At 41.1% G+C, this 25,926-nt stretch overlaps 1 protein-coding gene and 1 non-coding gene across 6 annotated transcripts in view; one reads left to right on the top strand and one right to left on the bottom strand.

Moving 5' to 3' along the window:
• Positions 1 to 1,026: 1,026 nt before the first annotated feature.
• LOC122235636 lies at positions 1,027 to 1,183 on the bottom strand. The gene has a single exon (XR_006213675.1). It is a non-coding gene; the product is annotated as a U1 spliceosomal RNA (small nuclear RNA).
• Positions 1,184 to 4,238: 3,055 nt separating this feature from the next.
• Positions 4,239 to 25,926, top strand: part of CDKL5 (cyclin dependent kinase like 5) — a 214,354-nt gene continuing 192,666 nt past the window's right edge. For 3 of the 5 annotated variants that reach the window (XM_042973891.1, XM_042973890.1, XM_042973885.1), the window contains exon 1: positions 17,601 to 17,774. The gene's annotated coding sequence lies outside the window, so the exon portion shown is untranslated. The other 2 variants (XM_042973886.1, XM_042973889.1) reach the window with 2 other exon arrangements.

Below are 25,926 nucleotides of genomic sequence, written 5' to 3' on the forward strand. Positions count from 1 at the left end.
GCTAATCCTTATAAAATCCTTACCACGGACCAGGTACTCTAAGCATTTCACAGTCACTCACACAGATCTACCAGGTGAGAACTATTATCATCCCATTTTACAGAGGAAGAAACTGAGGCACAAAGAAGTTGAATAATTTGCCCAAGGCCATAACTAGAGCTGGCATTTGAATACAGCAATCTGGCTCCCTAAGTCTATGGTTTTAGCCACTAAACTACACTGCCTTGCCAACCATCCACTTTCATATGGTATTCTATTCTGGTGTGGTTTTCCCTCTTGGGTCTTTTGAGGCTGACATTTCTGTTCTTTCTACACTGTTTGTGGTTAAACTTAGTGCCTGGAGGATAGGGATAGAGGTTTTAATAGTTTAAAATGAGGTACTGGACTCGCATTTCTAAAATGACATTTTCTCAAATGGCATGAACTTTAAATGGAAACATGTAAGATCTAACAGACTGATTTAAGCTCTGATTAGGGCCAAGGAACAACTAATGCTCACCCCTTCCTACAAACACTAGAAATTTACACATTGATTTGATTTTTTTTTTAATGTTTATTTATTTTTGAGAGAGAGAGGCAGAGAGAGAGAGAGAATCCCAAGCAGGCCCTGAGCTGTCAGCACAGAGCCTGACACAGGGCTCGAACTCACAAACCGTGAGATCATGACATGAGCCAAAGTCAGATGCTTAACTGAGCCACCCAGGTGCCTCCATATCGACTTGATTCTTAAGCTTTTCTCCTAGAGCTTTTTTAATTAAAAAAAAAATTTATTTTTGAGAGAGAGTGACAGAGCGTGAGCCGGGGAGGGCAGAGAGAGAGGGAGACACAGAATCTGAAGCAGGCTCCAGGTTCTGAGCTGTCAGCACAGAGCCTGACATGGTTCTCTTGAACCATGAGATCATGACGTGAGCTGAAGTCAGAGGCTTAACCGACTGAGCCACTCAGGCGCACCTCTTCTAGATCTTGCATTATGAAGTCTAAGCCCAGTGGGCACTTTATAAATGCTTCCCCACCACCCCCCCACCCCGCCCCGCAAATGTAGCCTTTCACTAACAGAAATTGCTGTCGCATTTTCCGTGTTTGGGGAAATTGCTGGAGTCAGAATGACCTGAGTGCAGTGGATGAGACTTACCCTGAGAGAACCACCTTCGTGATCATGATATCTTCCCTGGTAGGTAAGTATCATCCTAAATGCTTTTTGACAATGATTAGGAGGCTTATGTAGTCTTCCATACCTGTCCCACGTGTATCCAGGATAAAAATGTCTTACATCTTCATGGCCATTTATTTATTTACTATTGAGACCCATCATGAGTAGCACACATGGGCTCTGTAGTGGGACACTTGGAGGCATCTAATAGAAACTTTGACTCAAACTGTCTTAAATGCAAGGAAAAGGCAGAATTTGTTTAATTAAGTAACTAGGTGTTATCATCAAGAACGCAGGTTTTTTGCTTGTTTTTTCTAATTTTCAACTTTGCCTTAGGTAGGGCACAGGCTTTGGCCTAAGGATGGTTTTCCTCTAGTCACAAAATGGCTGCCAGTGGCAACTTGGGTACTTGCTTCCTTGTTCATCCAGCAGGATAGAAGGGAAAACCTCTTCCTCAAATCATAGGATGTTAAGTCCTTTCCTTTAGTCTAAATGGGCCCTAGTCATTGATTGACTGACTAATAAGCACACACCACCTTGGAAGTGGGGATACCTGAACACTGTTGGGGTTCTATTAGAAGGAGGATGGAGAGAATAGATGTTGGAGAGCCTCTGAAGCTATTGCTTCATCTGGAAAAAGGTGACCTAAGAGAAAACATTTCAGAGAATCTGAAGCCTCAGAGATAATGTATGTAGGTTTGTCAGATTTAGCAAATAGAAATATAGGATTCCAAGTTACATTTGAATTTCAGATAAAAACCAAAAAAATTTTTAGTATAAGTATGTGCACCTCTTTCTACAAACATTACACATTTGCACAATGATTTGGTTCTTAAGCTTTTCTCCCAGATCCTGATTTCATTATGAGCTCTGGGCCTAGAGGGACAATTTCAAAAATGCTTTTTTGGACAATGATTAGAAAGCTTATTTAGTCTTCAACCCTTGTTCCACACATATCCAGGATAAAAATACATAGTTACCCTAAAAAATTACTTTTTGCTTATCTGAAATTCAAATTTAACAGGCCTCCTGTATTTTATCTGGCAACTCTAAATGTATGGAAAATTCTTGGCACATAGCAGGCATTCATTCAGTGGTTAAGTATTAGTGTTCTTTCTTCATAAACAAGGAGCTCAGTTAAATGGTGGCATGGTACTTTTTAACTCTTACTGACCTAGAAAATACACGCTTTTGATCAAAATTGAAATGAACTGAACTGGATGTGATTCTAAGAAACCCTTTGCCAGCTCCTCAAAACCAGATCAAAGCAAATGTCCCCAGGTGGAAGGTCATAGTTATATATATGGGATGGCACATTATAAAGCTTTCAATATTACTACCTAGAACTAAATTGGACCTCTACCAATGAATATTCGGTTATTGGTTTTTCTTAACCTACACAGATAAACCACTCTTCATTTGGTCCAGAAGTAATGTTGCTGCAATTCCTGGCACAAAGGCACTAACGCTCAGGGATGAAAATGGCATGATTGGCTCAGGAATGCTGGCTCCACATGGGTGAAGCTTGAGGTCACAGCACTGTTACCTTGCATCTTGGAGGAGGCAGGAGACTCTGCAAAGCCCTGCTGTTGCCTCTGACTCCATTTTCCCTCACTGCTAATTCACTGTTCCTACCTGAAAAAATTTCTAATATGCTTCCTGAAAAGCTGAAGAGAAAGGCACCTTCATTCCCTCATCAAATATTCACCATGTTATGAAAAAGAAAACCCTAGTGGCTTGGCACCAAGTGGTCAAAACCAGCATATTGTTACATATTGTTACCAGATTCACGACAGGAATAGATTAAGTGGATTTAATCCAAGATATCTATTTCTAATTTGGTAGCTGCTATGACCTCACACACTTATTTTCCGTGCTTTTCCTAAAAACCAGAAAAAAACACACCCTATTTTCCCTCTTTGCTTTAAGTGGAAATTATTATGCAGCTTTTCATAGATTTGTCCACAATGCCTTTAAACAGGATTATTATTTTTCTTAATTTTCAAAAAGTGGCTTTGGAAATGTATCTCCTTCCATTTCATCACCTCTTCATCCTCATTGGAAACCTGATTATTGGTAGGTATTGAGAACTTTCCATTTCTACCGGTGGAGGGATGACTTCATTGCCAGCTGGGGAATCTTGTGTGGCGGAGCATTGGACCAAAGCAGAGCTGTGGGTTGATGCTGCCGCTGGCGCTGCTGCCACAGCCGTTCGCATGCATCCAGCTGCTGTGTAAGGAATCCTCAGGCTACTAGTTCTTTGCTCCCAATTCACCCAAGGGATCGCAGGCTGATGGATGAGTGTACGTGTGAATGTGTGAATGTGTGCATATGTGCGTGTGCACGCACAGCTGCAACAGTTGGGCAGCAGCTGCAATAGACTTCGATATCATTTTTACCAAAGACAGAGATAAACCGTCCTCCGTCCTTTATTTCCAAGCAGTGCCTCGGCTCCCGCCCCAAATGTGTTCTCCCCCTCTTCCACGACCCCTCAACCCTCCGCACGTGTCCCTCTGGAGTGAGGCCAGGCTGGCTGAGCTGCAGGGAGGATTCCCCCTTTTTTTCCGCAGTGAGAGGCGGATTCCCGGGCCTCTACGGCCCTCCACCCCGTCAGCCGCCCCTTTCTTAGTCACGATCTTCCCCGCCCCTCCCCCCTCCCCCCTCCCCCCACCCAGCTCCCCCTGACCCCCCTCCCCCTGAACGCTCGAAGCTCGGGCCCCGCCCCTCCGAGACACCCAGCCCAGGTTGCTAGGGCCTGGCTGGGCAACCAAACCTGGCCCGCGAGGTGGTGCGGCGCGCGCGTGCGCGCTCAGGCGAGTTTATACAAGGAACGAGCCTTCTTCGGCTTCTGGGGTCCGAGCACGAGCGGCGCGGGCGGGGCGCGCAGGCCCGCGCTCGAGGACGAGCGCTCTCTCCGCATTGGTTTCTATCAGAAGTGGGCGGGGCGAAGGCGGGACCTGGCGGAGTCTTAGAAGCTTCTTCATTGGCCCGAACGGGACGGCCGGGGCGGGCCAGTTAGCAAATTAGGCTGCGCGTTCGCCTCTGCGAGAGGGCGGGGCCGGAGGTTTCCATTAGTTGTCCCTGCCACTGGGAAAGGTAAAGCGGCGACGGCGGCCTCAGGAGCTGTGGGGTCCCCGGCTGGAGGTGGGAGACTCGGCGGGGTGAGTAGTTGCGCCGCCACCCGCCCGTCAGGCCTTCCTGTTCCCACGTTGGCTCCGCGCCACCCAGCTTATCCTGAGAGAGGGGACCCACCCGGTCCCCCCGGGCAGACGTGAGAAGGGGCGGCGGCGCGGGTCTCCTCCGGAACAGGGCGACGCGGCGAGGGCGCCCCAGCCTGGAGTGGCCTCTCTTCAGCGCCCCATTGCGCCAGTGGAAGGGCTTCCCCAGCGAGGGGTTGGGACTGTATTTTGGGGGGTGGGGAGACGGGAGGATGTGAGGAGGGGCGGCGGGTCGAGGCCGCCCGGCGGGGCTCCCCTCGGCAGCGGGTCTGCGGCGTCCCCGCCCCGCCGCCCCCGCGGCGCGAGCTCCCCCGGGCTTGCGGCGAGGGAAGCCCCTTCCCGCCGGCGCCGAGGAGGAGCCTGCGCGCCGGAGCCCCCAGCCCGAGTTCCGAGAGAGTCGGGGACCCGCCGGGGGCTGCGAGCCCGGGGCCGGAGCCCCGGCCCTGCTGACTGACCTTGGCTGCCCGCGAGGGTGGGCGAGTGACCCACCGCCTGCCCCGCGGCTCTTCCAGCTTCCTCCCAACAAGTTTCGGGCGTTGCTATGAAGTTCACCACTGGCATAGTGGGGAGAAGCAGAAATTGGCCCCTTCCCAGACCTTCGTACCCTTTGGACCCTCATAGAAATTAAATCCTAGGGTTTGGAACCATTTCCAAACGAACAGGTCCTGCTCGCGTTGACACGTTTTATGCCCACGTTGGGGGAAAAAAATAACCTGAACGTATTTCTGTGTAAAAAGGCAGATCTTCCTTGAGGTGTTTTTTTTTCTTTTTTTTTTTTTTCCTTCGCTTCACTTGAGTGTTAAAGCCCAGATGCCCGAATAAGAAAAGCCTGACCTTAGTATTTCCACCGTGAGATTAGACGGATGCTGTGATATTTAAGTAGTTGCAGATCAGTGTTCTGTTAACACAATCTATTTTAATTGGCTGAAATTTAGGCTGATTTTAGAAAGTATTGCAGACACAGAATAATTTCTTCCCGTGAATCTGAATTAGGTTTGTTTGGACGTAATGCTTATGTAGTTAATGTAAAAGATTACACAAATTAATTTGAGAACATTTGACTAAAACAAGAGACATAAATATGTATAGAATAGGATTATCGTTTTAGGTAACGTTTCCGGCTTGTTCCTTTCTTGCTGTAGGGTTACAAAAGCATCTTTACAGAGGCTATTTGGAATTATATGTGAATGACATTTAGATGTAAATTTGTTTTTAATTTAAGTGAATTAAAATATTTTATTCATAAAATGTGAAGAACCCGTGTTTACTTGTTTCTGTATGTTTAGTGCGGGGGGGGGGGTAGTATAATTTTATATTTAACAACCCAATTAGGGTTCATTAATTTTTTTTAAAGGTGTGCCTCTTTTTGAGAACATTGTACTTGAATACCTTAGCAATTCTTTTAATTTCTTTATTAAAAGTACTATTTTAGGTTTCGGCATTTTTGGCTTTGACACTGGAACAGGAGTAAGGAAGCCTGCAGCAGTATTACCAGTTTGACACCACCAGTGGGTGTTTCTGTTGACAAATGCAGAGAAGAGAACATTTGGGAAGGAAATATTTTTTTTTGGGGGGGGGGCTGGTTAGGGGTGTTGGGGGTGGGGGAGAAGGAGCCAGAAGAAAGAAGCTGCAGAACTAAAGCTGCCAGCACAGAGTATGCTGAGCATTTCACAAGTACAAGGAAACCGAATTAGGATGAAAAAAAAAAAAATTTTCAGTTTGCCTGTATTAAATAATAGAACTCCAGAAGAGGCATGCTAAATAAAGTTAATCATCCCGAGAGTGTTAAATAATCTACCATTTCAGAGGAGTCTGGAGGGTCTTCAACTGGAGTGTCAAATCTTTTTAAATTGTCTTGTGTTTTAAACATAATACAGTGATTAATTTGGTGTGTGTGTGTGTATAAGTTTTGTATACTAGTTTTGCTTACTTAGCATGTTTCCTAACCCTCATTTTTTTGGAAACAAAACTTGATATATTAAAAAACATTAGAAATAAACATTCTTTCTTCAGAGAAGATTTCTTTTTTCCTGCTCAGATTTATAATTTAGTCATGATTTAGGGGCTTGTAGAAAGGTTTTTTGTCCCTTATCTCAGGTTTTTGATGTTTACTTAATATGAGTTCCCTGGACTAAATCTGCCATTATTTTCATTGTAATTTTCTTGTAGTCATTTAAATTGGAGTGTGGCATTTACAGTATTCCCCGGGGTTTTAAAAGAAAAGGCTCCCATTGAGGGAAATTGCTGGGCCATCTCGCATAGATGAGTAATAGACGGTTGACTGATTGCGAATCAGGTCTATTCTGTTCCAAATATGCTGCATGGGGTTAAAGCAGTCATTTAATGAGAACCAGATTTTATATGGTATTTCTACTTTGAAGGTGCAGTGTTGTTCCATTACAAACTGAAATACAGAGGTGGAGAAATTGCTTCAAGTATGCTTTTTTCCCCCCAGCCTTGCTTCACCACTGTGTCCAAGAATCTGTGAGAGACTCTCTGTCAACAATAGTTGCATTGTTGGAAATGACAGTGGCTTCTGTTGCAGAAATTTAACCTTTTATTATGATTTGCGTTTCAATTTACTTTGTGATAGAAAATTCAGCTATATCTAAGAATACGGCTATAGGAAATTTGTAAGGAAGTGAACCAAGAAAAATAAGCCTTCTTCAGCGTGTCTGTTAAAAGTTCACCTTTTTTCCCCTTCCATTTTGATAACTTTGGTGGTGATCTCTTTTATTTCTTCTAGGTATTAGAAGGTACACTAGCATAGTACTTTATTTTTGGCAGTAAGTATGGGGATGAGACTTTTTCATGTAATAAATTGATACCAAATAATAAGGCATTTACAACAAATGAATCCACCCACATACACACACACCCAAAATGTAAGGGAAATCTTTTAGGTAACCCTTAACTTTGGTATAAGAATAGCAGATTTTTAAGTATTCAGTTGCTTTCTAAAGTAGAAAAGGCTGTTTATTCAGAATTTGATAGTTTTAGATTCCAAAGGTAGTTTTTTTCTTCTTTCTTTTTTTGTTTCTTTTTTTTTTGTTTGTTTGCAACTTCAAATTCCTTAGCAGAGGAGGAGATAGAATCTCAAAGGTTCTTTATCTTCTGATGTTGTCAATTGGGTCACATATTTCAACTTATGAAAATACTGCAATTAAAAGACTAAATTTAAACTCTTGTTTGGAGGGGTTTGCCAATTTACTTTCTATCTTAAACTCAACATTAGAAATCTTTTGTTGACAATACGTCACTTTGTGTTTGTATTTAAATTCTTGATAGTTTCTAGAATGTTTCCTTCATATGGAGCAGTGCATGGATGACTGGATTACTCAAAGGTTTGGCCTCATTTCTCATTTGAGTTTGTACATTTACTTCATAATACTGAGACATGAGCTTGGGTGCGATTGTGTCAGTGGGTATGAAAGCTGAGAGTGAGGACTTTCTATGTAAAGAGCCTGGTAACATTTAGAAAATTAGGATTTGGGAATTAACAGAAAATTACTTATTAGGTTAAAAGGACCTAGTGCATTCAGGTCTTTGAAATTGGTTGTCAACATTTGAATTAAGCTCTCAGAAACATTTGTGTTCAAGACAGTTCTAATTAAGGTCAAGTTTTGGGAGTGGTCTCTGTTTTGGGCAGTCTTTATAATAATTAAACTATAATATGCTACTTTTTGAGCCTTACTGAATACCAGATATTTGGTACTGAATACCAAATAATTCATTTGCATGGATAGATGCAAAGTGTGTTTTCACAACACTTGTGTGAGGTAGACGGTTCTCTTCTTTCCCAACACATTTGATCAAATGGGCTCAGAGAGAGAAAATAGTATGCACAGATTACCCAGCTACTCAGCAGCAGAGGCAGAACTACCATCCAAACCGGTCTGACTTGAACCCTTGTTCTTCAAAACCATGCTCTCTCTGCTTCTCTTTAGGAATCTGACTGCCCAAACATATTTTGAGGTCCTACTGTAAAGTCATTCCTGGGGAGGTTCTAGAGGTATAAATATGCCTCCTGGAGTTCACAGGCTACACTGGTAAGGCTGCCTGACCTTTAGTTACATGGGAAGCCGGACTCAGGTCCATCGGCACTGCTAGATAGGACAACTGGAAGTGCACAGTTTTCTAACAGTCATTAGTTCATAAATGAAGGTTGTACATGATTATTTACACCCAAAATGAGGTCGTTGTTTCTAATTAACTACTTGGTGTTTCATGTTTCTGCATGTTCCACTGTTAACTTTTGACTGACTTTGATTAAATTTGCTACACTAATGAAGGCGATGAAGATATTATTCCTTGAATTCAATTTTGTGGTTTTGATGCACTCTAAATGACAGCCATTGCAATTTGCAGATGGGTATCTCTTCTGTAATTGTAATGACTTAAGTGAAATAAAACCTGGAGGTGAATGAAGTTCACAGAGGTGTGTCATTGTTGCTTCTTAATACATAGAAGTTGGGCTCTGACAAAAATGTTCCTACTTGAAAGTAGAATTTTCTGCTACTTAAAGCCTCTTGTGAGTGTGTGTGTGTGTCGGTTTTAAAACAAGACCCATCATTCAGAGAGCTAAACAGTTGCTTAGCCCAAAGGAATGCTCAGAGGTCTATATGAGGGAGGAAAATGACTTAATGTTTTATTCTGTAATTGATGAGAATCACTTTTGTCACTTATCGAAGTTAGAAGCAGTCTAAATATTGTAGAAACTCAGGGCTAGAAATCATCTTGGCCACAGCAGGACAGTTGTTCTATGAAGATGGGACCTATACGTAAATTCTTGTGGATTTATTTCTTTACCAAGTGTAGGTTTTCAATATTTCTTTTAAACAGCATTATTGAGGTATACTTTACATACTATAAAATTTACCTGTTTAAGTGTACCATTCAGTGATTTTTTTGGATAAATTTATGGAGTTGTCTAATCATCACTACAGTCCAATTTTAGAACATTCCATCACCCTAAAAAGAACCCTCCTGCTAAGTGCATTTTAAAAAATCTTACGTACTTGCTTCCACCTAGATCTCTTTATCATCAGACACTGATAAACAAAATGATGTAGATCTTAAAAGATAGGTCTTTTAAAAATATTTTTTTACATATATTACAATTTCTCACTGCTTTTTGTATTTTAAAAAGCTTTTGCCTAGGGGCACCTGGCTGGTCTAGTTGGTGGAGCGGTTGGTGGAGCTTATGGCTCTTGATCTTTGGGTCGTGAGTTCAAGGCCCATGTTGGGTGTAGAGATTGCTTAAATAAATAAGAACTTAAAAGTTTTTGCCTAAACATAATATATAGCAGAATATAAAGGACAATACTGCTAATGGTATTAAATTACCTTGTCTTTGTGGTTTTGATTTGATTTTGTTTTGGTCTTTTTTAAACCAGCAGATAAAACATAATGTTCTTAGTGATATGTTGGAAAAGCAGGAATACGAAATCAAGGTAGGGGTGCCTTGACGGACTCGGTCCATGGAGCATGAGACTCCATCTCGGGGTTGTGAGTTCAAGCCCCAAGTTGGGCATGGAGATTACTTAAACAAATCAAGGTAAAAGTAATAATAATTGTTGGGCAAGAAAAAAAAATGCCTTTAAGATTTAAGACCATGGGTAAAATAATTGGTTTTCTTGACTTTAAACCAATAACATTGTGCATTTTAGTGTTTGACCTCTAATCCCCCTTGAGAAATTCATGCCAATGATGCATGCCCATCTAGCAGGCTTCATTAAATTCAGGTATTCAAACACATTGTCTCCTTTCTGTGTTTTTTTCAGACTGGATTTTTGTGGGATTTAGACACTTACCCTGCAAGGTACTGTAGCTACAACTGTTTTCCTGCCTGCATCATTTTCTTTTTAGTTACCCTTAAGGGTAGGTGTGGGAGTAAAGCTACCTTGGGAACGAGTTGTACAGTATAGGCTGATCTCCATGCTCCCACTTGCTCTCCTTTGCTCAATGTACTGCATGTGTAGATGGACATTGCTGATAGGATAGCTTGGGGTTATTAGTTTTTGGGTACACATAAGGGAAGAATGCACTGGTTTGGTTGGAAGCTAAGTGTTTTGGAAATTGTGTCTAACTTTCTTTGCTTTTAGATGAATGTTTCTCTATAGAAAGTGACCCTTACAAGTGCCAGGCAGGTAAATCAATAACTCCTTGTGTGGTAGATTGTGTCTGGATTGTTAATAACAGATTGGACACAGCACTGCTCTGATAATAATAGTTTACTGTAAATTCAATCATAACTGGTTTGATATAGGTTTACTTTTTTTTTTTTTTAAACTGTTTAACAGCTATGGCTGTAGGATTCTGTTGTTACTTTGTATCCTTTGTAAGAGAAAGGCCTAATATCAAGCAGTAACTTATGAAGTGCTTTCTGACACTGTAACCTTTTTGATTTAGAGGGAAATAGTGCTTTTGAAAGTAACAACTTTGCTTTCTGGAAGTGAACAAAACATATGGATGAATATTTTTAAAGAGTCCTTTTTTTTTTTTTTTGTAAGTTGCAATTTTATTTATTTATTTAAAGTTTATTTATTTACATAATTGCTATACCCAACATGGGGCTCAAACTCACAACCCCAAGATCTCAGGAGTTGCATGCTCTTCCGACTGAGCCAGCTGGGTGCCCCCTAGGTAAGTTGCGAATTTAGATTTCCATTTTAGATTTTATATTATGCCTAAAGATTAGGTTCTTGGCAGTGTAAGATCATATTGTAATAATCGGATTAAACACACACACATTCACTTGTGGAAGATATGGCAGATAAAAAATGGTGATAAGTAATAGTTGAAGCACAACTTACTGACTTGGCTTTGCCCAATTACCCTGATATTGGCCAAGTGGAAACTTGTTTCCTGATGAATAGAATTTTTCAGAGATTACAAAAGTTGTTTCAGGTGTGACATATCCTAGACTTTATGCACACACCCCTCCTGGTTTGTTAGCCTCTCATAGAATGTATTAACTTTAATTACTAGTATGTATGTATGTGTGTGTGTATATATATGTGTGTGTATGTGTATATATATATATATGTACACATTTTTTTTTTTTTTTTTAAAGTACACTCTATGCCCAACGTGGGGCTTGAACTCACAACCCTGAGATCAGGAGTTGCGTGCTCTAGCTACTGAGTCAGCTAGGCACCCTGCTGTTATGTAATTGTTATCAGTAATATTACCACTACAATTTAAGTTTAGCAATTGCAGACAAAAAGAAAGTTCTACTTTTTAAAATTTTTACAAAATGTTTTTATTTATTTTTGAGAGAGACAGAGACAGAATGTGAGTGGGTTGGGGCAGAGAGAGAGGGAGACACAGAATCCGAAGCAGGCTCCAGGCTTTGTCAGCACAGAGCCCGATGCGGGGCTCGAACTCATGAGCTGTGAGATCATGACCTGAGCTGAAGTCGGATGGACACTCAATCTACTGAGCCACCCAGGCGCCCCAAGAAAGTTCTATTTTAATTGTTAATAATTGAAAATAGTTGAGGTAGACAAAATCTAATTTTGTGCAAATTGGTGTTTCCTACTGTATCAATTATTTCTTTTCTTTTTTTAAGTTTTATTTGTTTGAGAGAGACAGAGACACTGAGAGTGGGGGAGGGGCAGAGAGAGGGAGAGAGAGAATCCCAAGCAGGCTCAGTGCCACCGCACATAGCCTGGGGTGGTGCTCAAACTCTTGGAACCAAGAGATCATGACCTGAGCTGAAACCAAGAGTCAGACATTTAATCGACTGAGCCACACAGGTGCCTCTCAATTATTTCTTTCTAAAAATAACCCTGTCCTACATCCTGTGGATCTATCCTTCATTTAGCAAATACTTATTGGGTGTCTGCTGTGTACTAAACTATGATAGAGGTTGGATGGAGTGGTAGATAAAAGGTAAGGAGGCCTTGCCCTTAAAGAATTTATAGTCTTGAGTTGGAGTCACAGGGGAAGTATAAGGTACTATGGGATTATGTAACTGGGTAAGGATTGGGATCTGTCCTGGGGGGAGCAGGCAGGAAGCCCACACTGAGGAGTTAACATTTAAGTGAGACCTAAAGGATGAGAAAGACATGGTCTAGTAGGGGAAATAAATTTTCCTGGCAGAAGGTGCAGATGCCCTCAGGCAGGGAGAGAGAGAGAGAGAGAGGGAGAGGGAGAGGGAGAGACGGAGACGGAGACAGGCTTCTGAAAAACAACCTTTTAAAAAACTGAGAGAAATCCACAATGGCTGGAAAGTAGAGAAGCAGGTGATGAAGCAGAATTAGGCAGGGGCCAGGTCCTGAAGAGGCTTAGTAGGCTGTCTACTGGACTTTTGAGCTTGTCCTAAGGCTCCTGGGAAGCTATTGAAGGTATGATATGAAATGAAATGCTCCTCACACCCAAAACAAAAACCAAGAGTTTTAGTTCAATGGAACCTTGATACTTTACCAAAAAGTCCATAATCTGTGCAAGGTAAAATAATCTTCCCTTATTTCAGTAAAATTTTTGCAATTGCTTCTTTGATTGTCATCTGCGATACTCTTTTCATTGTTTTTGTGGAAATTACCTTTAATTTTTTAAAAGCTCCTTATATCCTTCACCATTCTGTTAACCTTATATAGGGATGTCATTTCTATTTATAACTGAGTTAAATTTTTTTCTGATAGTGTTAGCTCCCTTCCATATTTAAACTTAAAATTCCTCATTGCCCTCTTCCCCTTAATCTGCTCAAGGTATTTACTGTTTTAATGAAATGATTCATTAAATATGAGCAGTAAATTTGCTTTATTGTTTAAAAAATTTTTTTAACATTTATTTATTATTGAGAGAGAGAGAGAGAGAGAGAGAGACAGAGCAGGAGCAGGGGAGGGGCAGAGAGAGAGGGAGACACAGAATCTGAAGCAGCCTGGGTTGAAGCAGGGCTCGAACCCACGAACTGTGAGATCAAGACCTGAGCTGAAGTCAGACGCTTAACAGACTGAGCCACCCAGGCGCCTCTATTCTTTTTTTTTTTTTAAATACAATGTCTTAGGTTTAGTTTAATATTTCTCAGCATTTATGCTATTTCATATTTTATGAGATCTCATTTGGACACCTGTAATGTTTTTAGAGAATTTTATTACTATTGTTTAAGAATATGAATATTTGGGAGCACCTGGGTGGCTCTGTCAGTTATGTGTGCTACTCTTGATTTCAGTTCGTCATGATTGTGAGATTGAGCCCTGCATTGGGCTCTGCGCTGACTGCTCACATCCTGCTTGGGATTCTCTCTCTGCCCCTCCCCTGCTCACTCATGCTCCCTCTCTCTCTTTCCCTCTCTCTCTCTCAAAATAAATAAACATTAAAAAGGAAAAAAATAGGATTCTTTGGTCTAAGTACCATTTTTCAAATCTGGTTCACATCCTGTGACCTTTTATATTAAACTGGTCTTTGTTGAGCTTCTTATGTTCAAGTGAGCTTATGTGTATAAAAGTGCTACAAAGGTTTTATTTTACATATGTTGATTTCTTTCTCCTACAGTTAGGTGTCCTTACATGCTCACTTCTTTTTTGGAAATCGTCAGCCATGCTAAATTTTTACTTGTCTTTATGATTAAATAATGAGCACTTATTTAGGTTTTCCTTGGTGTAAAGTTGTTAGTTTGTGCCTGTATAGAATGCTGTTGTGCACTTTCACCATCCATATATACAAAGAATAGCCACAGCATCACTTCCTTCTTCAAGTTTTTCCTTTGAAATTTATTTTGATATAGCCTCTAAATAGCTCACTTTGGCCCTGAGTTCTTAGGCTTTTCTGAACCATTCTGTACGTGCTCTGTGTTTTTTTTTCCTTGTTGCTTTAATCACTTTTTTTCTTTTCCTGGTGCTGGTAACGTGAAGTTTGCAGTGGTTTTTGCATTACTTTCTTTGCTTCCTGTTCAGCCCAGGACATTTATTTTAGAGTTGCCTCATTTTAGATTTTAGAGTTTGGAAGTGATGTTTTTATGCTACTGGTTTCTCTACCATTCAAAGTCATTGTTCTTGATTTGGAATTGTGCTTTTGAGTCTGTCCTTCTGCCCACGGTTGGTAAAGTAAGGCCGTATTTGTTTTCGGTTGACTTTAAGATAGGGTGATGATTTGGGTATCTTGGTGTCAGCATCATGGTAGGTGATGGAGATACAAAGCCAGGCTGTGGTGTTGTGCTCTTAAGGAGTTTGTAATCCAGTAGAAGAGGCAGAAAGCCACCAGTAAAGTGCAGGATGATATGCATGTTCAGATGGAAATACAGGGTGCTGGTACTCTAGGCCAGAAGAGGTGCCCTTAGCGCAGACTTATGGGGACTGGGAAAGGCAGTGATTCTTGAGTGTGAAGAGTCTTAAAGGAGGCCCAGAATGTCAAGTGAAGGGAAGGGGTTTTCCCCTTAGACATGGGTCTGAGAACGAGCATATAAAATTGGGAAAATAGCAAGAAGTAACATGGATTTATTTATTGCATGCTTTGTTTTGATGCATTTACTTCATCTACATCCCAGGATCTTGATTTTCTTTATAGCCATCTTTTGACTTTTCACTTTTACATAGGAAAATACTATGTTTTATATATAGGAAATACTGAAACCAGGGATTTAAATAGGAATGGACCTTTGGTAAAATGGATAAACAGATGGTATCCGTTTTCTACTGTAAGCTCCTACAGGCATGGTGTTGAGTTTTTTTTTTTTAAGAGAGAGAGAGTGAGCACGTGAGCAGGGGAGAGGGGCAGAGGGAGAGAGAGAGAAAGAGAGAAGAGAGAGAGAGAGAGAGAGAGAGAGAGAGAGAGAGAATGAATCTTATGCAGCCCCCATAGTCAGCTCAGAGCCTGTCGCGGGGCCTGATCCCGTGACCATGGCTTCACACACCTCCAGATTATTGCTCATGTCTCTCAGATTGGGAGACTGATTTTATTTATTTTTTTGAAGTTATCTCTATGCCCAACATGGAGCTTGAACTCACCACCCTGAGACCCCAAGATCAAGACTGGCATTCTCTACTGACTAAGCCAGCCAGGCACCCTGGGAGGCTGGTTTTAAATGTATTCCCATAGCGGGGTGCCTGGGTGGCTCAGTGGCTTAAGAGTCTGATTTTGGCTCAGGTCATGATCTCAGAGTTGGTGAGTTTGAGTCCTGCGTCGGGCTTTCTGCTGGTGGAGAGCCTGCTTCAGATCCTGTGTCACCCTCTCTGCCTCTCCCCCACTTGCACGTGTGCTTGCTGTCTCTCCCAAAAATAAATAAAAACATAAAAACAAACAAATAAATAAATGTGTTCCCATAGGGAGATAAAAATATGTGCCTTACAGAAAGGCCCTCTAGGGATGCAATGACTTCATCAAGGAATTCACTATACAATATTAGCTGGTTAATTAGATGAAGGGTTTTGTTTTTGTTTTTATTTTTTAGTTTTTTAAACATAACTTTAAAAAACAAGTTGATTTATTTCTGAGTAATCTGTACACCCATGTGGGGCTCCAACTCCTGACTCTGAGATCAAGAGTCACATGCTCTTCTGACTGAGCTACCCAGGTGCTCTTGTTTTTGTTTTTAAAGCATGCTGTCATAGACTTTTATTTACTGTCTCTGTCTACATTTTGGTAATTTCTTGTAATCTGGGTCCCACCTGCTCAGAAAACTCACATCCCCAGTCTGTTTTACAGGTAGGATACGGGCTTCTGACCTAGGTTAGGACAGTCATTTTAGACAGAGTGAGACTTGTATATGGAAGTGAGCCTTGTGAGGTGGCCATCATGTGTAGTTGAATTGATGGTCTAGTGATCATATTGACAGAGATGTTTTGATTTTTTTTTAAAGTTTTATTTATTTAATCTCTACACCCAAAATGAGTCCCAAACTCACAACCCCAAGGTCAAGAATAGCCATACTCTTCCTACTCACCTAACTAGGTATCCCCTGATTTTTTTTTTTTTTTTTTTTTTAAAGTAGTGGCAATTGCAGAGCTTATGGAATTCAGTCTCAAGTGATTTTGGTGCTGAGTAGTGACAATAGATTTTTTTTGAGGGGAGGGTATTTATCTTCTGATATTTTCTGATCATGTGGGATTTGTGGTTAGATGTCTTATATTAATTTTGGAATATTTTCAGCCATTATCTCTTCAAATATTTCTTCTCTCCCATTCTCCCATTTCTGTGATTCCGTTTATCAATATGTTAGAAACTTTGATATTTTCCCCCAGCTCTTGAATGTTTTTGTTTGGTTTTTCACTCTGTTTTCTCTCAGTGTTTCGGTTGGGGTAATTTCTGCTAATTTTCAAGTGCATGGATTCTTTGCTTGGCTGAGTTGAGTCTAGTGAAGAGCCTGTTGAAGGAACAACTCTTCATTTCTTTTAACTGTGTTTTTCATTTTTAGCACTTTTGTTTGCTTCTTACAGTTTCCATCTCTGGTGTGAATTACCCCTGATTTTGCATGTTGTTCTCTTTTACGTTAGAGCTGTAAACATGTTACCCATAATATTTTAAATTTCATTGTGGATATTTCCAAAATGTAATTCTGTATGTAGATCTGATATGTTCTTTGTCTTTTCTGAGTGTTGTTTTTTCTTTGCCTTTTCTTATGCCTCGTGATTTGTTTTCCTTGTTGCAAGCCTGATTTATTTTGTAGAACAGTAAAGACTGAGGTACATAACTTTTATGTCTGTAAATGGGCATATCTTTCCTGTGCTAGGCCTTTGGTGTAGGGATTTGAGTTAGTCTAGTTAGGATTTGGGCTGGGTTTGAGTCTGATTGTTGCTATGGTTACCCTTAGTGTACCTCAGGCTTCAGATTCTTGGTAGAGACAGTTTATGATTAGGGTGGGAGTTGGTTTATTTTGACTTTCAGGTGTTCCTTTTGAACTGTGGTTTAGGGAGGGTCTCTTTATATGCCCTGTTCTTCTGTCCCTCTGCCAGTAGTAGTCTTTCGTTTACTAGAAGTTGGTCATTGGAAGTTGGTTAGCTTGGAGGTGGGGAGTGATGGTGGGGTGTCATCTTTTGTTCTGGTTAAACCTCAGGTTTAGGCTTGCATCAGTGTCCCACAGTCTTGCCCCACCCTTAGCTGCATTGAGTTTTTACCAATGCTGTAAGGGTAGAAGCACTTATTTGCCTTGATGAGGGATTTTCTTCCTTCGTGGAGATAGGGAGAGAAGGATCTGGGTGTTTTCTTGCTTCTGAGGCACAGCTGCATTTCCCTTCCCCCAGGTCTGCATCACAATGGGCGTCCTCAGTGCCCTTTACTCTCTGTGAGTGCCTGGTGGGGTTGGTGGAGGAAGATCCTGCTGAAGGTTGGGGTCTCCCCAATTTCTGTGACCCCCTCAGTGATTTCACACTGTCCCTTCAGCTAAGCCACATCGGGTTTTTATCAACTTGCCAATTATTCTAGCTGCGCTCTTCTTATCAGTGTCCAGTTGCAGTCTACCCCAGGTGAGCACAAGGTTGTCTCCTGTCTCCTTGCAGGTACTGTCTCCCGAGATTTTGAGCCAGTTGGTTGTTCTCCGATGGGTTTAAAAAAAGTTACGAATTTGAAATTAGTCCAGGTATTTTTCATTGTAGGGGTGGGCAGCTGTATTCCTTCCAGCTTTCTTATTCTGGGGTGGAAGACAAGTTTGGTTACCCTTAAAATTTTAACATGCACATTTAACTAAGTCTAAACTTAATTATTATCCCTAACCTCCTGAATAAGGCAAAGATTTTAGAATGGCTTACCTTTTAACCCCCATCCCCTCTTCCATGTTAGTTATTTATACCTTAGTTTTGCTTAAGTCACCTTAAGCCTATATAAAAATAGTGAATGTTTACTCATCAACATGTGTTCCAAATTTCTTTCTTTTACCATTCTTCACCCCATTTCTTCATTGTGGGCTCAGTTTCCTTTTTCAAAAAGAATGTTTTGTGTAGTTCTTTCACTAAAGGCCTGTTAGTAACTTGATCTTTGTATTTCTGAAAATCTTGACTTCACTTTTTCTCTTGAATGATTGTTGAGCTGGATACAGAATTTATGTTGATACTTATTTTCCCTCAGCACTTTGATGTTATTATCTTGTGTTTTGACAAGTCTTGTTAATGAGAAGTCTTTAGTCAGTTCAGGTATAATTTTTTTGTATGTAGGTAATTATCTTTTCCCTTGGGATACCTGTAAGATTTTGCTCTTTGTTTTTGATCTGCTGTTTTTTTCTGATCTTTCTACCTGTGGATTTGTTTTTATTCTGCTTTTATTTGGCATACTCCATCAGTCTGAAGACTCCTGATGCCTTCAGTTATTAAAAAAAACAAAAACAAAAACTTAGACTTTAGCTTTTAAATTCTTGCTTCCCACTTTCCATTTCTAGAACTATTTAGATAATGTGTTGTATCTTTTCATTGTATCCTCCCTGTTGCTTAAATTTGCTTTAGTGTTTTCCTTTTTTAAATTTCTGGGTGATTTCCTGACACCCATCTTGCAATTGACTAATTTCTCTTTACCTGTGTCTAGTCATTTGGTTAAACCATTACTTGAGAATTTTCATTAAAAACACTTGGCTATTTTTTTTAAATATAAAAATTACTGTGTTTGTACAAGTCTACTTTTAGATTTTCATAAGAGCATTTTCTTGTTATTTCTTTGAACATTTGAAAATATAATTATGTTTGTCTCCTTTGGATTGTTGTAGTTCTTGAGGAGTGAGATCTCTGATTTGTTTGCCCGCTTTCCCTCTAAGTTTTGCTTGTCAGAATTTGCTACATTTGACACTTTGGGGATTATTTGCTTGTTCCTGGCTTGTGGGATGCTTCTTTTGAGTGGTTTTGCATTTGTCTCTGATGGGACTCTTTGGGGTCACTGTTCCAGGAGAGTTTTCCAACTATTCTGAGACAGATTTCTGAAATCCAGAGAGTGGTGTGAACTGGACTCCCTGTCTGTGGTGGAGCAAAGACTTGGGTTTTCCCTTTTGCTTTGGTCATTCCTACAACACACAGCCCTAGGCTTCTGTGTGTAAGTTTTCTTTTTGCTTTCTTTAAAAAAGGTAAAAAAAAATATTTATTTTTGAGAGTGAAAGGAGAGGAGTGCATGCATGCCTGCGTGGGGAAAGGGCAGAGAAAGAGGGGGACAGAAGATCTGAAGCAGGTTCTGTGCTGACAGCAGAGACCCCGATGCAGGGCTCAAACTCATGAACTGTGAGATGATGACCTGAGCTGAAGTTGGACTCTTAACTGAGCCACCCAGGCGCCCCTCTTTTTTTCTTATACATCCAAGGATAGCCCTTGGTATCTCTTGACTTTATGCTGGTGGTTCACTTCCATCTTCTTTCCCATGCACAGACTTTAGGGATAATCTCTGGTTTCCTGGTCCCGATTAATCATTTGAGTTTGTAGCCATTGGTTTAGACAGCAGGAGTGAGCAGGTCTTTGTCTTGTGACAAGGAAGAGAAAGGTCTTTGTCCTATGTTAAGGAAGAATCTCATTTAATAAGCTCTTGTTTATGCAGCCACTCCTTTCTATTCTGGTCTCCCTGTTGGTCAGGAAATAGTTCGTCCAGGTAAGAACTAGGAAGTAATTGCAACCACAGGCATCCTCTAAGTTGAATAGATTATTCACCAGAAGTGCATTTATACATTGGTTGTGTAGAACAGTTCATATTCTCTGATAGGAACTATGCATGTTATTTTAAAAAATGGGTTAGTTTCCCAGGTAACCCTTAGGAGTCTGTTCTTTTCATGATGTAGTTGAAATTCACATAGACATGTGAGCTCTTTGGGATTGTAGTCAGTATGTAGTAGGTGATTTTTGTGGGGAGGTGCATTTTAACATTCTCAGTGAGAGAGGGGAGTCTGGTAGTTACCAACCTGATTTGGTCTTCTCTGGTTGTGACCTGCCAGCTACCAGTGCCTGTTAATTGTTACAAATTCTGACCACTGGGGGCTCCTGGGTGGCTCAGTTGGTGAATCGTTCAAATTCTGCTCAGGTTGTGATTGCGTCATGATCTCATGGTTCATGAGTTCGAGCCCCACATCGGGCTTTCTGCTGTCAGCACGGAGCCCCACTTCAGGTCCTCTGTCTACCTCTCTCTGCTGCTCCCCTGCCTATGTGCATGCACATGCTATTTCTCTCAAAAATAAATGAACATTAAAAAAAAAAAGTCTGGCCACTGTTCTCAAACTTGCCACCAAATCATCTCCTTTCCTACTCAGCACACAACCTTGCCTCTGCACCACTGAGAATATTGAGAGCCCTTTGGCAGATTTTCTGCAGCTTCTGGCTCCATCTACAAATTTCTCAGTCCCTCTCTCTCCAGAGCTGTTGTTTTCCTCCTGTCTCAGAAGATGAGGTGCTTCTGTTCTTCCAGGCCAGTTCTTGCCTGGTGCCCTCTGCTTCAGTGCTGCTGCTTTAGCAGTGTTTTTCCATCAGTTATTCCCCCTCTTCCTCCTCATCCTATATCCCTGTAGCTCTCAACCATGGGCCTTTTTGCTCCACAGGGGACATTTTGCAATGCCTGAAGACATTTTTGGTTGTCACAACTTGGGGTGGGGGTGATGGTATGTATGCTCCTAGCATCTGGTGGGCGGAGGCCAGGGATGCTGCTAAACATCTTACAGTGCACAGCACAGCCTCCTCCCCCCCCTCCCCGCCCCCTCAGCAGAGAACTTATCTGTTCTAAAATGTTGTTGGTAGTGCTGAAGTTGAGTAACCTTGTTACATCCTTAGTCTCGCTTTTTGACTTCTTTGTTTTACTCTGATCTTATTCCTAAGGTTCTTGTCTTCGAAAACCCTCCCTAAACTGCTTAGGTCCCCTCCCCATTCCTATCTACCTAATCTTCTCCCCTTCTCCAGACTTCTGAGAGGGTGGTCTGTATGTAGTCTATCCATTTCTCATTCACTTCTCAAACTTCAGCTCTTGCTCTGTGACTTCCCACTCTCAACGCTGTTTAAACTGTTTTTGCTGAGATCACCTGTGATCTCTTGTGTGCTCCATTTAGTAGATTCATTCAGTTCCAATTTTACTTGACATTTCTGTTGCACCTGACACCGTTAATCACTATCTCCTTGAAGCAGTGTGTTCCCTTGGTGTCTGTGTTCTCCATGTCCTACTCTTACATTTCTTTGTCTACAAGCTCTGTTGGCTTGTCCCAGTCCAGTTACTCCTTATATACTGTTGTTACCTGGGTTTGACTTCTTGGCCAAGTGTAATCATAGGTCATTATCTCAATTACATCCAGAGTTTCACTTTGACTTATATGCAGGTGTTTTTCTAAATTCCTCCCCCATTTTTCCCTACAAGCTTCAGACTCCTTCTTAATGACCTTCTGGAAATCTACACCTCAGCATTCTTACAGGTACCTTGTACTGAACATGTTTAATGTGAAGTACAGCATCCTTTCCTTGAACTTGTCCTCCTTAATTGAAGAAAAAAATCTCTTACTGGTTCCATCGTCCACTTAGTCTCCTAAGGTGGTTAGCTGGGTCTTGTCAAACTCCGGATACATTATCTAGAGTTGCTAATATGATACAAAATGTGATTATGATCATATCACTGATCTGCTTGAAAGCCTGCAACTGTGCTCTCTTGCTGACAGAAGGAGAAAGGATAGACTCAATTCCCTTATATGGCTTGTCAGGTTCTCTTTGGTATGTTCTCTGCCTACCTACCTCTCCAGCCTCACATCCTTTCCCTGTCAGCCTCAAACACTATGCTCTGACAGGGAGAGCTCCCCATAAAATTCTGTTTCAAATGTGCTGTCTTTGCTTGTGCTCTCTCCTTTGCCTGGAACGCAGTGGTTTTCTGTAGAGTTGCTACCTCTGTGGTTGGTGGGATTCCCTATTCCTCATGGAAGCTACAGTTAATTGGCACCTATCCCCACTTCACTGGCCTCAATGTTATTGAATATTCTTTGTCTGAACTATGATTTTGGAGGTCCAGGACTGGGTAAATGGTGGCATTAGTCTCGCAGAAAGAGGACAGGGAATGGGTACGGGTAGTTTTTACAGCTTTTCAATTATGTGATTACTATTAAGCCATTTCTTTTCTTAGTCCCTGCTACCTGTAGTTTTATTATCTTTCAAGGATTCTTCTGGAAAAATGTATCTTTTGGAGGAGATATCTTTTATTGTCCTACACGAAGATGTGGGTGTTTCAGCTCTACTGGGCTTTGCCACCCATTCAAAAAAATTTTTTTTAAAGTAGGCTCCACACGCAGTGTGGGGCTTGAACTCACTATCCTGAGATTAAGAATGGCATGCTTTGCAACTGAGTCAGCCAGGTGCCCTTGCCACCTGTAAAATCTTAACCTGCTGCCTTGTAGCTCCTTAGAATTCCTCACTGATTTGCCTGCTGGGGGTACTTCCTGCATTCCCAGGGCCAGGGCTGCTCTGGGGTTTTGTTTTGTCCCCCCCTCCCCCTTATTTAAGTGGATTTTAGTGTAGAAGGAAAGGTAAACATGTGTTTGGTCAGCCATTTTGCAGCAGAACTTCACTACTCTGTACCTCATGTGGTTTCTCCTTTTTTTCCTCTATTGTAGACATCATGGCAAAGAATCTCTTTTATTATTAAATTTTATTTATTTGCAAAGAATGTCTTTTATTTTTGAAAAAATTTTTAAGTTTATTTATTTTGACAGAGAGAGTGAGAGTAAGTGGGGGAGGAGCAGAGAGAGAGAGAGAGAGGGAGGGGGAGAGAGAATCCTAAGCAGGGTCTTCATTGTTAGCGTGGAGCCCATCGTGGGGCCTGAACTCACTAACTGTAAGATCATGACCTGAGCCGAAATCAAGAGTTAGACGCTTAACTGAGCCATCCAGGGGCCCCAAGAATGTCTTTTAAAGTGAATCCTTACATGTATCTTTGATCATGTTCTTAGGACACTAGTCGTAGATATCCCTTGAGAATCACTGGGGGTGGTGATAGATAACACTGACGAGATTGTGCCATACCTGTGAAGGTTGTGAAGCAAACACTGCTGAGTCACCTAAAGGAAAGGTTGCCAGTTAAAAATGTTTACTATTTTGGCCAATGTGATCAAATGGTTTCTCCTTATTGTTTATCGTTGGATTTAAAAAAAAAAATACTTCTAAGATTGAACATTTTACAAAATTTATTTATTGGCCATTTGTACTTTGTACATTTTCTTTTCGTGTTAAAGGCTTAAAAAAAATTCTTTGTAGGGTTGACTCATTTCTTTGCTTTTAACATGAAATAAGCAAACACTACCAAATGTAAGATCCATTGCTCTTTCTTTCTTTAAAATGTTTATTTATTTGGGGTGCCTGGGTGGCTCAGTTGGTTAAACATCAACTTCGGCTCAGGTCACGATCTCACATCTCATGAGTTCGACCCCGGTGTCGGGCTCTGTGCTGACAGCTCAGAGCCTGTAGCCTGCTTTAGATTCTGTGCCTGCGCCTGCTCTGCTCATGTACTCTCGCTCTCTCTCTCAAAAATGAATAAACATTAAAATAATAATAAAAAAAAAAACGCTTTATTTATTTTGGAAGAGATGTGGAGCTGGGAAGGGGCAGAAAGAGAGGGAGAAAGAATCCCAATCTCTGTTGTTAGCATAGAGCCTGATGTGGAGCTTGATCTCAGGCAACTGTGAGACCATGACCTGAGTCAGATACTTAACTGACTGAGCCACTCAGGTGCCGCTTACACAATGTGGTTTTGACCAGATATCCTTTTTCTATCTCATTTCAGATGTATGAACTTCTGGGTTGTGAATTAATTAATTGGGTTGTTGTGATATCCAGTCAGTGAAATGGTAAACATGAAAGCACTTTGCAAATTATATAATATCATCATCAGCATTATTTATAATAATCCTTAAGTGTTTTTAACTAAATTTTGTTGGCATGTTCTCTCTTCTTTTGGCTCACACAACTTAACTGTAACCCCATACGTTTTCCCAGACCTAGTTCAGATCCACTTTCCTATGTAAAACATAACCTCTCCAGTCTAAAACAAGCACACTTTTCTTTGAACATTTATAGCCATTGTGACTTGTATGGTTTATTTGGTAATCATGAACCTGCATCGTCTAATCTTGCCTGTTGTTTTTTTTTTAAGAATTTTTATTTTTAAGTAATCTTTACACCCAACATGGGCTCAAACTGACAACGCTGAGATCAAGAGTTGCATGCTCTCCTGACTGAGCCAGCCAGTTGCCACCAGTGTCCTCTGTCTTGTATGAACCGTACTCCTAGGCCATTCTATCTGTGTAGTGGGTCCAGTTTTGATTTCTTGAAAGTGGAGCAGTAATTTAGACGACTTATGAAACAGTCTAGTGCAGAATTTTAGATTTTAATAGCTTTTTCCTTTTTTTTTTTAAAACATTATCTAACTCATACCCAATTTGACATTTTTTTTTTTTCTCAAAGTAAATTCTGCCCCCAATGTGGGGCTCTAACTCCTGGCCCTGAAATCAAGCCAACCAGGTGCCCTGACAGTCACTTTTTTTTTTTGAGCTTATTTATTTATTTTGAGACAGAGCGAGTGAGAGCGCACATGTGCAAGTAGGGTCCGGGCAGAGGGAGAGGGAGAGGGTGAGAGAGAATCCTCAGCAGGCTCCATGCCCAACAAGGAGCCCAATGTGGGGCTCGATCTCATGATAGTGAGATCATGACCTGAGCTGAAATCAAGAGTCAGACACTTAACTGACTGAGCCACCCAGGTGCCCCAGCCACATTAAAAAAATTTTTTTTTAATGTTTATTTTATTTTTGAGACAGAGATAGAGCATGAGTGGGGGAGGGGCAGAGAGAGACACACAGAAACTGAAGCAGGCTCCAGGCTCTGAGCTGTCAGCACAGAGCCCGATGTGGGGCTCGAACTCGCAAGGCTCAAACTCGTCAACTGCGAGATCATGACCTGAGCCGAAGTGAGACGCTTAACCAACTGAGCCACCTAGGCGCCCCTCCCCCCACTCACATTTCTAAAGTGACCCATCACCTTTATCACATCTTACCAAAGCATCCAACCTAATTTTCACAGCAACTGCAACTTTCTTTTAATTGGTTTATATACTAGTTAGTTGAAAACCATGCAATGGCTATTAGAAGAGGAGTTGATGTCGTTTTGGGGAAGAAATGCAACTGACTTTTGAATGCTAAGCATGCAGCAGCTCCATTTCAGGGAGAAGTGTGAAGTTGAACTAAACAGTTATCTATTAGCCAAAAACATTGGTGCAGTTGGCATTAGCCAGTCTGTTTCACAGAAGTAATGGGGAGTTGGTAACTGTTAGGTCTGTTAAGAGAAATGCTGGAGGCCAATATGGCTTGAGTGCAACGGTGCAAATGGGCTTTTGTAATACATTTATACTTTTCAGAAAGTCCATTTTCCATGAATAACACATTTTTAAAAACAATGTAACAAAGATAACTGAATTATTTAGAGTGCCTGGAGAAAATAACTCTGTACAAATAAGATTGCCATGAAACCTTTTCCCCAAATAGAGTTTTCCTTTTCTCCTGGACATAGTTTCTACCTCTTCTGGGCATGTAAAACACCTTGCATATACCTTTTTTACATTTCTCACATATAGTTAATTCACCTCTTTGCCTCTTCCACAGGCTCTTCCTTTGAGGAACTTTTGTATACCATGTCTGATCCATAGTTGGTG

The sequence above is a fragment of the Panthera tigris genome, chromosome X (genome assembly GCF_018350195.1).
Source record: "Panthera tigris isolate Pti1 chromosome X, P.tigris_Pti1_mat1.1, whole genome shotgun sequence".
NCBI lineage: Eukaryota > Metazoa > Chordata > Mammalia > Carnivora > Felidae > Panthera > Panthera tigris.